This window comes from Tursiops truncatus, chromosome X, assembly GCF_011762595.2.
Source record: "Tursiops truncatus isolate mTurTru1 chromosome X, mTurTru1.mat.Y, whole genome shotgun sequence".
Lineage (NCBI taxonomy): Eukaryota > Metazoa > Chordata > Mammalia > Artiodactyla > Delphinidae > Tursiops > Tursiops truncatus.
In genome coordinates, this window is record NC_047055.1 from 68,968,139 (window position 1) to 68,984,224 (window position 16,086).

The following is a 16,086-nucleotide window of genomic DNA, read 5'->3' on the forward strand; positions in this document are numbered from 1 at the left end:
AGACTATACTACAAAGTTACAGTAATCAAGACAGTATGGTACTGGCAGAGAAACAGAAATATAGATCAATGGAACATGATAGAAAGCCAGGGATAAACCCACACACATATGGTCACCTTATCTTTGATAAAGGAGGCAAGCATATACAATGTAGAAAAGACAGCCTCTTCAATAAGTGGTGCTGGGAAAACTGGACAGCTACATGTAAAGGAATGAAATTAGAACACTCCCTAACACCATACACAAAAATAAACTCAAAATGGATTAAAAACCTAAATGTAAGGCCAGACACTATAAAACTCTTAGAGGACAAAATAGGCAGAACACTCTATGACATAAAGCACAGCAAGATGCTTTTTGACCCACCTCCTAGAGAAATGGAAATAAAAACAAAAATAAACAAATGGGACCTAATGAAACTTCAAAGCTTTTGCACAGCAAAGAAAACCATAAACAAGACGAAAAGACAACCCTCAGAATGGGAGAAAGTATTTGCAGATGAAGCAACTGACAAAAGATTAATCTCCAAATTTTACAAGCCTCTCATGCAGCTCATTATCAAAAAAACAAATAACCCAATCCAAAAATGGGCAGAAGACCGAAATAAACATTTCTCCCAACTCTTTTACTTGAGGTTTCTGTGTATTAAATTTTTATATTTGTAAAGTAAGGAAGTTGAGTGGGAACACTTTTGTAACTAGAATACTCTGAAAACCCTATTGAGCTCTGTGTTCTTGCCTATGTAAAGCAAATGATCAGGCAGGGTAAAATAGAGCTGAGAGAATTTGCCCTTGTGTTTACCTGCAGATCTAAACTTTTATTTTCTAAAAATACTTTATGACTCTGTCATCTTCTTCCTAAATCGGGGATTTGATTTACTTACATAGAAATTCTAAGAATTCGGCCTAACTGCTGTACTGGTGCTGTGCTTAGGTACAGCTAGCTCTCTGAAATACAAACTTTATGAAGTGATGACAGAGCAGGCTAAAATAGTAGATTGTAACTGGTCAGAAAACTTGGTTTTAATTTATTAATAAGAAAAAAATAAGGCAAGTTGTCCTGCCACTTTAGAGTTTACAGAAACCTCTCACCATGTTGTGAATTTGACCCTTTCAACAACTCACTCTATGAAGAAATGGGACAGGTGCTGTTTTTACTTCAGTTTGACAGATGAGGAAACCAGGGCCCAGAAATAGGAAGCTGCTTTTTCTTAAGTTTGCATATTTATGGAGTAAACCCTTAAATCTGATCTCATATACATTTCACTCTAGGTCCGGTTATCTTTCCATCACACCTCACTGACCTTCATGTACAGTTTTGTCACCTGTTTCTTCTGGTGTCAGAGACCAGGAGCCTCTTTCAGAGAGGTCATGGTCTCATTGAACAGCTCAGCAGAGAACCCGGGACACACCTCTCACATGGCTAATCTGTCTCCCCTGTATCCAGGCTCCTTCAGGGGCAAAAATTGCCTTCATATCAACTAACCAGCATCCCCTGTCCCCACACAAAGTAATCTTCTGCCTATAGTTGACTAGAAAACAAGCCCTAATATGAACTCAGGAGCCATTTCATCACCATGCTGGTGTAATACAAAATGGAAGAAGGGGTCTTGATTTTGACTTTACTGTTTAAAAAAACACTTCTTCATGTATCATCTCTGGTAGAATTTACAACAAGCATGAGAGAACCGTATTCTACTGTCAGTATGTTCACACGACGGCAATTAAGTCAGGGCACCAGGGCAGGGGGCACAAAGCAGCTAACGTGCCTAACCATGGCCACCCATGTAGTAAATACAGAGCCATGATAACATCTGTGGGCCTTGAGCCCTCTGGTTTCTAGTCCACTGTGCCCTCTATGTGTCCATGAGGCCACTTCTATGATGTCGCCAACAGTACTTTCTTTCATGTGTTGAGAGTTCTCCTTGCTGCTTCCCATATTTACCATGCTCATTCCCTTCTCTGTTCCTGTGTTCCCTTTTTCCTCACTCTCCTAGGAATACCTTTATAACCTCCCCTCTGTCTGTATAAATCCTTCCTGCCCTTCTAGTCCCAGTTTTGGAATCCCCTCCTGCCGCCTTTCCAAAGGTACCCGTCCACCTCCATCTCTTTCTTCTCAGAAACCTAGTTGCTCTTACAGCCAGACAATTAATGGCTACTTTACTTCTTTCCTATGTGTAAGGTTTTCTATCTCACTATTATTCCTAGCTAGATTCTAAGCTCGCTAAAGGATGAACGCTTTAAGTTTTTCTCTCAGTTTCCTCTCTGAGTACCATGGTTCCTAGAACAGTGCTGGCTGTATAAAGGGCCACCACAAAAGTGTGTTTGTGGATTAAGTTGACACCTTTCTCCCCTCTCGAAGTTTCAGCATCTTTGAATTTCTTAAAAGTTGCTAGCACAGTGCCAGGCACAAAGAAGATGCTAACAAGAATCACTGAGTTGGACTGACTATGTCCTCTTGAACTTCCTATCGTCTTCATGATATACAGGAAAGTGCTTTGGAGACATCATGGAGATCTTCTGGAGCAATCATGGAGAACTTTCCTAGTTTGTGTGTATTTTATGCAAGAAGAAAGGCTTTGTGGAAAAAAATTAATATGATATGAATTACTAGTTCAAGCTTAAGGTATAATTTGCTGAGGCCATTGTATTATTTTTATTGAAACCTCAGGTTCTGTCTCTCTCCCTCTCTCTCTGTTTTAATTTTGTACTTCTCTCCATTCATCCTATGGAACACTTTGCTTAATTCCTATTTTTCAAGAGCTGTCAATGAGATGGAGGTTAATCCAGGTTTAAGGTATACTGTCTGATCCATGGGCTTATCATCTAAAAATAAAATCTTTGCTGCTTCAGCCACAAAATGGTGCTGAACCTGAGACAGCAGAGCCCATCCAGGCCCATTACAAAAGGTGATAACAGTATCTAATGTGAGGAGTAAACAAGGTGGCATCCTTATTAGGGGAAGAAAATGCTCCAGGCCCCCTTTTCTTACTGATTCACTGGTGATTCCTGCTTGAAAGGTAAATGGGCTGAATGGAAAGGAGAACCTTATCCATCTTGCTCCTTCTAGAACCACACCATCAATTCCAGCATCTCTCGAGTGCTGCTAACTGTCCAAGGCGAGAGAAAGCTAATATAATGCATTCAAAAATAATAAGAAGGAATCTAGAAAATGCCCACCCCCTTGCCCCACACCCTGAAAATGACGCATCGTAAAAGCCAGGGTGACTCCAGGGATACCATGGATCTAAATAAGTGGTTTAAAATGAGGGCAGTGTTGCAATCTTCAGTGAACTCTCAGCCGAGGTTTTGGGAACTAAAAATCATTAGAAAGAGCCAGGAATCTTACATCAGAAGGTCTGGGTTGGACTCCTGGAATGGCCAAATATTGGCTGGTTAGCCTTGAGCAAATTACCTCTCCTCCCTGAGATATAATCTTACTGCATGTAAAAAGGAAATATCTACTGCCTTCCCTATCTAGTGCATGGGGTTTTGCTGGCAATTACATAGAATACTTTATGTGAAAAAATACATTACATAAACCATAAGCTGTGAATTATTGCCATAAAATACTGTGTTAAAAAGAAAGAAAGAAGGACAAAAAGAAAGTAAGTGTGATGGTTAATTTTATGTGTCGGTTTCGCTGGGCCACATTGCCCAGATATGTGGTCAACCATTATTATGGATGATCCTGTGGGGATGTTTTTGAATGAGAATAACTTCAAAATCTGTGAATTTTGAGTAAAGCAAATTGTCCTCTATAATGCAGGTGGTTCTCATCCAATCAAGTGAAGGCCTGAACAGAACAAAAGATTGACCTCCCCCAAGCAAGAGGCAGTTCTGTAGCAGATGGCCCTTGGACTTGAATGGCAACATTGGCTCTTCTCTTGGTCTCCAGCTTGACAGCTTTTGGACTTGAACTGCATCATTGGCTCTCCCATTGATCTCTGGTCTGTCAGTCCATCCTGTAGATTTTGGACTTTCCAACTCCTTGAAATAAACCTCTGTCTGTCTGTCTGTCTCTATCTGTGTGTGTGTGCGTGTGTGTGTGTCTTTCTGTCTTTCTGCCTTTCTCTCCCTACACACACACACACACACACACACACACACACACACATTCATTCATCCTATTGGTTCTGTTTCTCTGGAGAACCCTGACTCATGCAGATTTTGGTACCAGGATTGGTTCTAAAGCACAGAATCTTAAGGATGAGTTTTCTGAATTGGTTGTTAAGATACTGGAACTGACCCTCTAATTTGATTATATTTAAAGACACTAATGACTCTATTTCTAGTAGTAAAGAGTGCACTGATAGTCCATGGCATAATGTGGCAATAGAGGTACACAAAATCTCATCATGGGATACTCCTCATCAAGTACTTATAAGAGGCAAAATCTGGGTGACTATGTACATTCAAATATTCTTGTCAAAATATGGAATATAATGAGAAATGCTAGCTGCTCCCAATGGCACTGAACAAAGTACGAAAAGAAAAGAATGAGCTCAGAGACTCAAACTCCCTGTTTAAACAATGCATAAAGGACCTGAAAGCATCTATGTCTGCCCACAGGGTTGAGATTGCTGAAAACAAAACCCAGAATCTCATCCTGTGAGTGGCTGAATTACACTGCAAATTGGATCCCCAGTTGTGCCACAAGTCTACCATTAAAGTGAAGGCTTTGGTTGGGAAGGATTGGGATCTTGAAAGTTGGATGGGCACACATGGGAAGACCCTGATGAAGCTGGGGACATCGAGACCCTCAAATCTCATGCGTCATCATTGCCAGTAGAAGCAGCGTCTGAACCCCAGTCTGAGGAGCTTAACCCTGTGCCACCTGAGGAAACTGTAATGGCCTCCCCTGAGGAAGTTTCCTTGAAAGACACTGCTGATGTGCCTCAGGACCTACCCCACCACTTCTCTCTGCTTGTAGACCTATAGCAAGACTCAAGTTCCAGACCAGGCGGCAGCAACCAGGGAAGCCCCCACAGGCACTGCGCAGGTGCCCAGCTGCTGGGGTCCCCGCATGCCCCATGTCCTCCACAACACTGTGCTTTCCCGCCCTGCAGCCCCACAGGATGAAGAAGGACAAGTCGTTCCTGGGAAAGCTGGGCGGCACGTTCGTGAGGAAGAAGAAGGCCAAGGAGGTGAGTGACCTGCACGAAGGGAAAAATGCCATCAACTCGCCAATGTCCCCTGCCTCAGTGGAGATCTACCCAGAAGACACCTTGCTCGAGGAGAATTAGGAGCACACGGTGATTGACTGCACTTCCAGGGATGACCCCAGATTCAAGGAGCTGGTCAAGGTTCTCATCGATTGGATCAATGATGTCCTGATGGAGGAGAGGATCATCGTGAAGCAGCTGGAGGAGGACCTATATGATGGGCAGGTGCTGCAGAAGCTCCTGGAAAAACTGGCAGACCACAAGCTGAACATGGCTGAGGTGACCCAGTCTGAAATAGGGCTGAAGCAGAAGCTGCAGATGGTGCTGGAGGTGGTGCAGGAGCTGCTGTGGCCTCACGGTCGGGTGCTCCAGTGGACCGTGGACTCGATTCACGGAAAGAACCTGGTGGCCATCCTTCACCTCCTCATGGCCTTGGCTATGCACTTCCGGGCCTGATCTACCTTCCCGCACACTTCTCCTTGCAAGTCGTGGTCGTGCGGAAGTGGGAAGGCCTGCTACACTCCAGCCATGTCATGGAGGAGCTGACCACGACCACCGAGATGATTATGGGTTGGTTTGAGTGGGATGCCTTCGACACACTCTTCGACCATGCCCCAGACAAGCACAATGTGCTGAAGAAGTCTCTCATCACGTTTGTGAACAAGCACCTGAACAAGCTGAATTTGGGGGTGATGGAACTAGAGACCCAGTTTGCAGATGGCGTGTACCTGGTTCTGTTCATGGGGCTTCTGGAAGACTACTTTGTATGCCTGCACAACTTCTACCTGACCATGGACAGCTTGGATCAAAAGGTCTACCACGTGCCATTTGCCTTTGAACTGATGCCGGATGGAGTCCTTAAGAAACCCAAGGCTTGCCCCTAAGATGTGGTGAACCTGGACCTCAAATCCACCCTGCGGGTTCTTTACAACCTGTTCACCAAGTACAAGCACGTGGAGTGATGGCGGGGAGCAGCAGAGACCGTGGCAGGGATGGTGCTTCGAGAGGTGCCCTGGCCTCCCCTCCAAGCCTGCGGTTGTTCCCCACCCACACCCCTCCTTCTTCTGGTTGATGCTCTTAACCTCTTTTCCCTGTAATTCTGCAGTGGGCGGCATCCTTTGAAATGAAGGTTCCAAACACCAGTGCTCGAGTTTGCAGCCTCCCTTCACTTGGGGTGCCACGGGGTGCTGAGTCCCTTGTTGATCAAAAGATGGAAGAGAAAAAAGCCAGAACCCCAACCCTCAGTCCCTGGGAGGGGAGCGCCTGTCGTTCCAGCTTATCACAGGGCATGAGAAACATACTGGCAGCTTTGCAGCATTGGCGATGACTTGTCTGTCCTGGTGGAATCTCCTGGGCAGGGGTCACATTGGCCTCTTTACCAAAAAGCATTTTACAGTTTTAAAAACTTCACTCATAAGTCCCAGAAGCTTTAGCTGTGACTGCAGTGTCCACTCACATCCCTACTTCTCGGCCACTCAGTGTTGTTTTCATTTAGCTTTTGCACAGACATCTGGAACCTAGAGGACCCAGCTTCCACGGTCCATGGTGCGAAAGATTTCTGAGGCATTTTTTTATTTCTTGCTATGGCTGAATGGGCTGTATCTATCAGCCGGCCCTGAACTGGCTTTGCAATGCAGCTGGAGACAGCTCGGGTGGGATGTTTCCAATCCCAGAGGCTCTGTTTGGGGATGGATTCATTTAAAAAATCTTTTAGAAAGCAAGTTGTCTTCGTGTGCTTGGACTGCCATAACAGAGTGCCACAAATCGGGTGGTGGTGGTGGTGGTGGTGGTGCCTAGGCAACAGACATTTATTCTCTCACACTTCTGGAGGCTGGAAGTCGAGATCAAGGTGTCAGCAGGGATGGTACCTTCCAGGCCTCTCTGCTTGGCTTGTAGACCGCTGTCTTCTCCCTGCATCCTCATGTGTCTCCCCTCTGTGTCTCTGTGTCCTAATCTCTTCTTATAAGCATACCAGGAGGATTGGATTGGGGTCCACCCTAATGACCTCATTTTACCTTAATTACCTCTATAAGGACCCTGTCCCCAAATACCATCACATTCTGAGGTCCTGGGGGTTAGGACTTTAACATGTGGGTTCTGGGGGTACACAGCTCAGCCTGTAACAGGGGGATGTGAAGTGTTCACGTCTCTCCTCCCCAAGTCCCAGCTCTCCTGAGCCCTGTCGGCATCCGTGGGGCACCCTGTCATAGGAAATGTGATTCTCATTTGTGTGCTGTTCACTCCTCACCCACCTTGGCTTGGGAGAGAAATGGGGACCCATTGGCTGGGTCTCAGGCGGGTCCTACACTGGGTCATACCCTCTCCCAACCCCTGGCTCCTGAGCTGGGATTTTTATGACATGCCGACCCTCTGAGTTTGCTCAGTATTCACTGCCCCAGCAAGATGGGCCTTTCTCTTCTCTTTGATTTTTGCCTTTCTGCTGTAGATCAGAGCTATTAAGTTGTTAATATTAAATTGAATACCAATGTTCAAGGCTTAGAAATAAAAAACAAGACAAACAAAACAAAACAAAAACAAAACAAAAAAAGACTCAAGTTCCATCAGGCCCCTAAAAGTGCAGGCAAATGTAACACATGAGAAGGTATGCTATACTCCATAAGAGGTACTAGATATTTTCTAATTTACACAGACAAATAGGAGGATATGTGTGGAAATGGTTATTAAGGATGTGGGATAATGGTGGAAAGAACATAAAGTTGGATCAGGGTGAATTTATTGACATAGGCCCACTAAGCAGAGATCCCACATTTAATGTTGCAACTAGGAGAACTACAAAGGGCTCTATGAGTTTGGTTGGTTGGCTAACACATGGCCCAAAATGTGGTCCATGGTAAGTGAATTACAAATGCCAGACCTATCCTTGGTTTACTGTAGAAGAAATAATTCGAAGTCTTAAGAAGTTTGGAAAGTTACAGTGGATTTGTCATTTAAGACCTTTTCACCCTGCTTAGGAGGCCCCACAGGACACACTTTTTACCATGAATGTGAGAAATAAATTCATGAGGGGAGCCCCAGCATTCTTGAAGAGCTTCATGATCACTGTTCTCTGTAGACCAGAGCTTACAGTGGGAACTGCCACCGCTGAATTGGGGAGCCTACAGGCAATGGGAGTAATTGTATCCCCAGGATGGCAGGGGCCAAGTGGCATCACTCAACCTCCGAAGGTAAGGTGGGTATGATTACCATAATGAACAGCGGAGTTAAAGCGACAATTGGAAAAGTCTGGCGTCTAGAGGCCTATGCTGTTTGCTAATTGATCATGATGTTTCTAGAAGAGTCATACACAGGAAACCTACTAAAGTCTTACTTGATCTGTATAACCAGAAAAATTCTAGGTCAAGTGAACAAAACTTAAAAAAGACAAACAAACCCATGGGGGGGTCACAGCCCCACAATCAATCCCCTGACTTGAGCCAGATAAACTTGACCAGAGCCACTTGAATGTAGGGGTGGCTGGGTCCCCTTGGGGAAGGTCTTTTGTAGACTCACTTACAGAACCAGCTAAGTGGCAATTCCTTGCAGGGCTTGGGCAAGGTTCTGTGGGAGGCTGTATATATTCTGATCCACCATCCAATATATGGTGGTTTTTCTCCCATAGCCAGGCTTCACAGGTCCAGGAATCAAGGGGTGGAAATGGTAGTGGGACTCCCATTCACTGTCACACCTAGTGGCCCACTAGCACAAAGTTGGCTTCCTAACCCCATGATATTATGCTCTGCTAGCTTAAATAGAGGTCTTAGTTCCAAATGGAGGAGTGCTTCCACCAGGAACACAACAATGATTCCATTGAATTGAAAATTAACACCACCACCTAGCCACTTTGGGCTCCTCATGCCTCTGAATCAACAGGTAAAGAAGGGAGTTGCTGTGCTGGCTGAGGTTATTGATCCCAACTACCGGGGGAAAATTGGACTGCCACTTCACGATAGAAGTATGGCAGAGTATGTCCAGAATACAGGAGATCCTTAAGGTATCTCTGAGTAATAACATGCCCTGCGATTAAATCCAATGGAAAACTGCAATAACCTAATTCAGGCAGGACTACAGATGGACCAGACACTTCAGGAATGAAAGTCTGTGGCACCCTACCAGATGAAAAGCCATGGCTGGCTGGCTGAGGGACTTGCTTAGGGCAAAGGGGATACGGAATGAGTAGTAGAAAAAGGTAATTACAAATATCAGCTATGGCCACGTGACCAGCTGCAGAAAGGAGGACTTTTAACTGTTATGAGTATTTCTTCCTTATTTTGTTATGAATATGTTCCTTATATCTATATCTATCTAATAACACTTCTTTTCCTCTGTCATCCCCTTATCTTGCAACATAAGATATATTGACTTGATATCTTATTCATTTAAACATCGTTAAATGTGTGTCATAGTGTTTAAGTTAGGGGATCTCAAGAGAGAATAAACATCACCCAAGGACTTTGCATCCTGTTGTGGTAAAAGGGTTAGTGTGTTTTCATTTGTATGCAGGCTAGTTGTATCATGATAGGTGGAAGCATGGCCTTGTTATTGTCTTTATTTAAAGGTTAAGTACAGTTTAAGGTGATACATATGGGTATCAAGATGACAAGGAGTGGACTTTTGATGGTTAGTTTTATGTGTCAACTTAGCCGGGCCACTGTGTGCAGATATGTGGTCAAACTTTGTCCTGGATGTTTCTGTGAGGGTATTTTAGATGAGATTTAACATTTAAATCAGAGGACTTTGAGTGAAGCAGACTTCCCCTCTTAATGCATATAGGTATCATCCGATCAGCTGAAGGCCTGAATAGACCTCCCCCTGATCAAGAGGGATTCTGCAGCAACAATGTTCCCCTGGTCTTCAGCCTGACAGTCCATCCTACAGGTTATGGTCTTGCCATTGTACCCAGGATTTGTTGTAATCTGGTATGGTAAGATGAAAGAAATGGAGTCAACTGCCTTTGAGAGAAAATTTTATTACTCACAATATCTCAGAGCGTGAGAGGCATCGCACACCACACAGGGCCAAATGGGGTCACCTGCAGGGAGAAGAAGAGAGAGGAACTTGGACAAAGTATTTTACTATGATGGCAAGAAGTAGCTGGGTGGAGATGTCCCCTATTGGGAAAGAAGCAAAACACGTGTGTTGACACCAGTGGATGGAGGGTTTGTAGGCTATTAATTCTACCATTTATTTGCTAAGGGTGATCCAAGAATGGTCCATAAAGTTAACCCACTATTTTGCCAAATTCTAAAGTGTTGCACATAAGGGCAACAATGCAGGCTTACTCTGTTTGCTTTTATAGTGGGGAAAAACACTCCAAGGGACCTTTGAAGCACTCACCAACGTTTGCATTTGTTTATGCAGCAATGATATGCTAGAGCTACCTCAAACCAACTGGTGGTGATTAGTCGATCATTAAAAAGTTTAGGAAATTTTGTGAGTCCGTTGGGAAGCATATCATTAGTGAATATCAAATTATGTAAACTTACAATTAAATAAATTATATTAAAACCAAAGGTAGTAAACACTCAAAACTCATCTTTTCCTAAGTACTTTACTACATCTTACTATTAATCTGTGCTCTTGTGCTTATTTTCATCTACTGTATCTGTATGGTGAAAAAACTATAAATGGCACTCTGCTTCCAAGACTCTGCATTCAGTGACATCATATAGGGAGCTTGAAATGAACCGTGGTGGGAGAAATGAGATCACAGAAATTGGTCAGTGTGTGCTACAACTTTGTCACCCTCCCACAGAGCTGGTTGTTAAACACTAACAGCACACCATATATGTATGTATGCATGCATGTATTGTGTTGTATTTGTGTATGTATATGTTTATATATGAATGTAAGAATGTTTTTACTTGTGAGGGGGCAGGCAGAGGGTTTAACTGAAGTCACAGAAAGAGAACTAGCTCAAGAGATGAGAAAAGGAAGGTGGAGTAATGAAAAGAGCACTCCTGTGGGAGTAAGGAGGCCTAAAAGTTTTTGTTGTTTGACCAGAGGCAAGTTCCTTCACTAATCTCCATGTAAACTGAGGGGTTCACAGTCGATGATCATAGTACTCCATCCATCTCTAAAATTGTATGAATCACTGGTCTATAAAATGACTCTACTGTATTTTCTTAAATGTTTCACACTTACAGGAGGGAGTATAAAATTTTTTTGTAATTTGTACATTGATCAGGCAGAGTGCATGATCACTGCACTCAGTAAGGTCTAGAATCTTGTGAGTAACTTGGAGGCACCCTGTGCAATCTTACTTCGTTGTCCTTTCCTTTCACACACACCTCTCCAACGGATAAGTGTTAATGCGACATTTTGATGTGATGGATTTCCTGCTCCTGCTCTTTTTTAATCCCTGCCTCCTGCCTCTCCTTACTCCCTCTAGTCCCCAGGCAATCACTGATCTGATCTTTGTCAGTATATATTAGTTTGCATTCTCTGGAATTTTACATAAATTTAATCATAGCATATATACTCATTTTCTTCTGGCTTCTTACACTCAGCATATTGAGATTCATTTGATGTTGTGATGTGTATCAATAGTTCATTATTTTTTATTGCTATGAGTATTCCATTATATGGAAATACCACAGTTTGCTTATCCATTCACGTGTTGATGGACCCTAACGATGTTTTATTATTTGGCTATAGCAAATAAAGCTTCTCTGAGCATTCATATACAACTTTTTGTTTGTACATATGCTTTCCTTTCTCTTCTATTTCTTTTCTAGTCCTAAATTTCTAGGACTAGAATGTCTGGATCATATCATAGGTGTATGTGTAATATTTTAAGAAACCACCTGCTATGGTGTAAATGTTTGTGTTCCCCCCAAATTTATATGTTGAAATCCTAATGCCCAATGTGATAGTATTGGGACATGGGGCTTATGGGAGGTGACAAGGTCATGACAATGGAGCCCTCATGAATAACACTTATGCCCTTGTAAAAGAGGCTCCAGAGAGCCAGCTCGGCCCTTCTTCCATGTGAGAACACAGTGAGAAGGCATCTGGTACAAACCAAGAGGAAAGCCCTCACCAGAACATGACCATGCTGGCTCCTCGATCTTGGACTTCCCAGGCTGCAGAACTGTAAGGAATACATTTCTGTTGTTTATAAGCCACCTAGTCTGTGGTATTTTGTTATAGCAGCTTGAATGGGCTAAGACATATTACCAAACATTTTTCCAGTGTAGTTGTACCATTTTATATTTCCAGCAGCAGTATATTCAAGTTCTAGCTCCACCACATCCTCACCAGTACTTGATAAAAATCAACTTTTTAAACTTTAGCCTTGTTAATAATTGTGTAGTGGTATATTGTGTCTCTGTGTGTGTGTGTGTGTGTGTGTGCATGATTTTTAAATTTAAAATTTTTCAAACTATCATCCTGTAAAATTTGTGGGGATTTTGGCATAAAGCCATATGAATTTTAACAAATGTATAGATTAGTGTAACCATTACTGCAATCAGGATATGGAACTGTTCCATCACACAACTACCTTGGCCCCAAATCTCAGCGACCACTGATCTATTCTCCATCAGTATAATTTTGTCATTTTGAGAATGATATATAAATGAAATCGTGCAGTACCTTGTGATCCATCCAAGTTGTCACATGCATTAACAGTTCATTCAATTTAATTGTATGGATGTACCATGATGCATTTTATCCATTTGCCTGTTGAAAGGCATCTGGGTTGTGTCCACTTTTGTGAAATATGCATAGACCTGCCATAAACATTTGCATACAGGTTCTTTAGTGAACATAACTTTTCAATCAATTTTCTGGGTTAGATACCCAGGATTTGGACTGCTGGATCATATGGAAAGTACGGGTTTAAATTTGGAAGAGACTGCAAACACGTGTGCCAGGTTGATCCAACTTTTAGCATTCACCTCAGCAATGTCTGAGGGTTCCAGTAGTTCCACATCATTTCCAGCACTTTGTAATGTGTGTGTCTGTGTGTCTGTGTGTGTGTGCGATTTTAGTCATTTGAGTAGATGCATGTTGGTATCTCCTGTTAGATTTGTTTGCATTTTCCTAGTAGCTAATGATGTTGAACACTGTTCATGTGCTTATGTGTCATCCTTACATCATCTTGGTTGAAATCTCAATGTCTATTGCTCACTTTACAAGTAAGTTTTTTGTTTACTTATTGTTGAGTTTGAGAGTTTTTAGATATTCTGCATACAAATCCTGTTTCAAATATTTTATTTGCAAATATTTTCTTCTAGGCTGTAGCTTATTCTCTCCTTCTTTAATAGTGTCTTTAGGAGAAGAAAAGTTTTTAATCTTGAAATTGTCCAATTTATCAATTATTTCATTTATGGATCACAATTTTGATGTCACATCTAAGAAGTCTTTGTCTAACTCTAATTTATGAAGATATTCCCCTATGCTTTATTCTAAAAGTTTTAGAGATTTACAGTTTACATTTAGACTTTGATCCACTTTGAGTTAGTTTTGGGGTAAGATTTCAGGCTTATCTGGGGGTTCTTTCACATACGATTGGAAATTTCTAGTGTATAAAAATAAGTTTGATTTTTGTGTGTTGATCTTGTATCCTGCCACCTTCCTAAACTCCTTTATTGGTTTTAGAAGTTTTTTGTAGAGTCCTTCTTTGGGTTTTTCTATGTAGACAATAATGTCGTCTGTGATGAAGGATCATTTTACTTTTTCTTTTCCAAATGGTATGCATTTTTAATTCTTCATCTTGCCTTATTTCACTGGCTCAGACTTTTCAGTGCCATGTTGAATAGGATTGTTAGGAGAGAACTTCCTTACCTTATTCCTGATCTCAGGGGAAATGCATTCAGTAATTTAACATTAAGTATAATGTTAATTGTAGGTTTTTGTAAATGTGTTTTGTTTGAGGAAGTACCTACCTTTCTAGTCCTACTTTTATGAGAGTTTTAATCACAAAGTGCATGCATGTTGCACTTTGTCTAATACTTTTTCTGCATCTATTGTCATAATCATATGGTCTTTCTTCTTTAATCTGTTAATATGATGGATTACATTTGTTAATTTCCAAATATTGAAACAACCTTGCATTCCCATGGCACATTACTTTTCGTCATGGTGTATCATCCTTTTTAATATGTTTCTGGATATCATCTGCTAATAATTCCTTGACAATTATGTGTATCTATGTTCTTTAGAGGTATTGGACTGTAGATTAATTTTTTGGTAATGTCTTTATCTGGTTTTAGTATCAGGGTAATTTCAACCTCATAAACTAGATATGGAGTTTTGATGTTTTCCTCCTCTTCAATGTTTTTGCACAAATGTGTATACAGTGGGTATTATTTCCTCTTTAACTGTTTGGGAGGATTTTCCAAAGAAATCACGAGTGCCTGGAGATTTCCGTTTTAAAATGTTTTTGACTATGAATTTGATTTCTTTAATAGTTATATGAATATTCACATTATCTATTTGGACTTGGAGGCATTTTTAGTAGCTCTTGTTCTTTAAGGAAATAGTCTGTCTTTACGTAAACGATCTAGTTTTCATCGTAGGGTCATCTTGTAGTATTCTGTCTTAATGTTTCCAACTTTATGATGATATCTCCTTGTTCATTCTTTATACTGATATTTGTATCTTCACACCTTTTATATTTGTCAAGTCTTGCAAGAGATTTATTAATTTATTAATCTTTTCCAAGCCAAGATTAGGGTTTTTTTTTGTTGTTTTATTGATTTTCTCTGTTTTTCTGTCTCAGTTGCATTGATTTTGGCTTTTATCTTTTTTTTTCCTTTCCTCTGCCTGATTTGGCTTCACTGTGCTCCTCTTTTCTCCTTTCCTAAGAATGAATCTTAGATTATTAATTTGAGACTTTCCTTCCTTTGTGACATAAGCATTTAAACCTACAAATTTCTCCATAAGGACTGCCTTAGCTGCATCCCACGCATTTTTATGTATTATATTTTTATTACTGTTCACTTCAAAATAGTTTCTAACTTCAACTCAGATCTCCTGCTTGACCTAAGGCTTATTTAGAGGTGTGCTGCTTAATTACATGTGTTAGGAGATTTTTCTGCTATTAATTTCTACTTTAATTTCATCACAGTCTGAGAACCCACTTTGTTTGTTGTCCATTTTCTTAAATCTGGTAAGGCTTGTTTCATGAACCAAGATATTTGGCTATTTGATGAATGTTACATATTCTTTTGAATATAATTTATATTCCCCTTTCTATGTATGAAGTATTCTATATGTCAGTATGTTATATTTGATTTGATGGCCTTGCTCAGTTCTACCTCACTGCTGATTGTCTGTCTATTTGTTCTATCTGTTGCTGAGAGAGAACCCTTGAAATCTCCAAGTATAACTGTGGATTTTATTGTTTCTCCTTGTAGCTGCATCAGTTTTTGCTTTTTGTATATTGAAGCTCTGACAGATGCAGAAATGTTTAGGATTTTTAATGTCCCCTTGATGAATTGACCCCTTTAATCACTGTGACACAATCTCCTTTAAACATGTTGATATTATTAGTTCTGAGACCTACTTTGTCTGAGATAAGTATAGCTACTTTAGGTTTCTTTTGCTTATCATTAGCATGAAATATATGTATATCACAAGCCTATTTTTGCCTTCGAATCTGAATTATGTTTATTTTGGTCAGCTCATTTTTCAATCTTACTCTATTATCCAATCCCATGATATCTGCCTTTTATTTGAAGTAGTATTGGGGCCATTTAGAGGGGTCTGCAAAGAATGGTCACCTACACATTTTTATAAATAAAGTTTATTTTGGAACACAGACTTGCTTATTCATTTATGTATTGACTATGAATGCTTTTTAGTCCAATGACAGATTGGAATAGTTGCACAGAGAATGCAGGCTTTCAAGTCAAGAATATTTACTATGTGGCCCTTTAAGGAAAAGGTTTGCTAGGCCTTGACTTAGACCGTTTAAA

General features: G+C 41.1%; 1 pseudogene; it reads left to right on the top strand.

Annotated features, from left to right (window-relative positions):
• Positions 1-5,032: 5,032 nt before the first annotated feature.
• Positions 5,033-6,126, top strand: LOC101331880 (beta-parvin pseudogene; annotated as a pseudogene).
• The last annotated feature ends 9,960 nt before the right edge of the window (positions 6,127-16,086 follow it).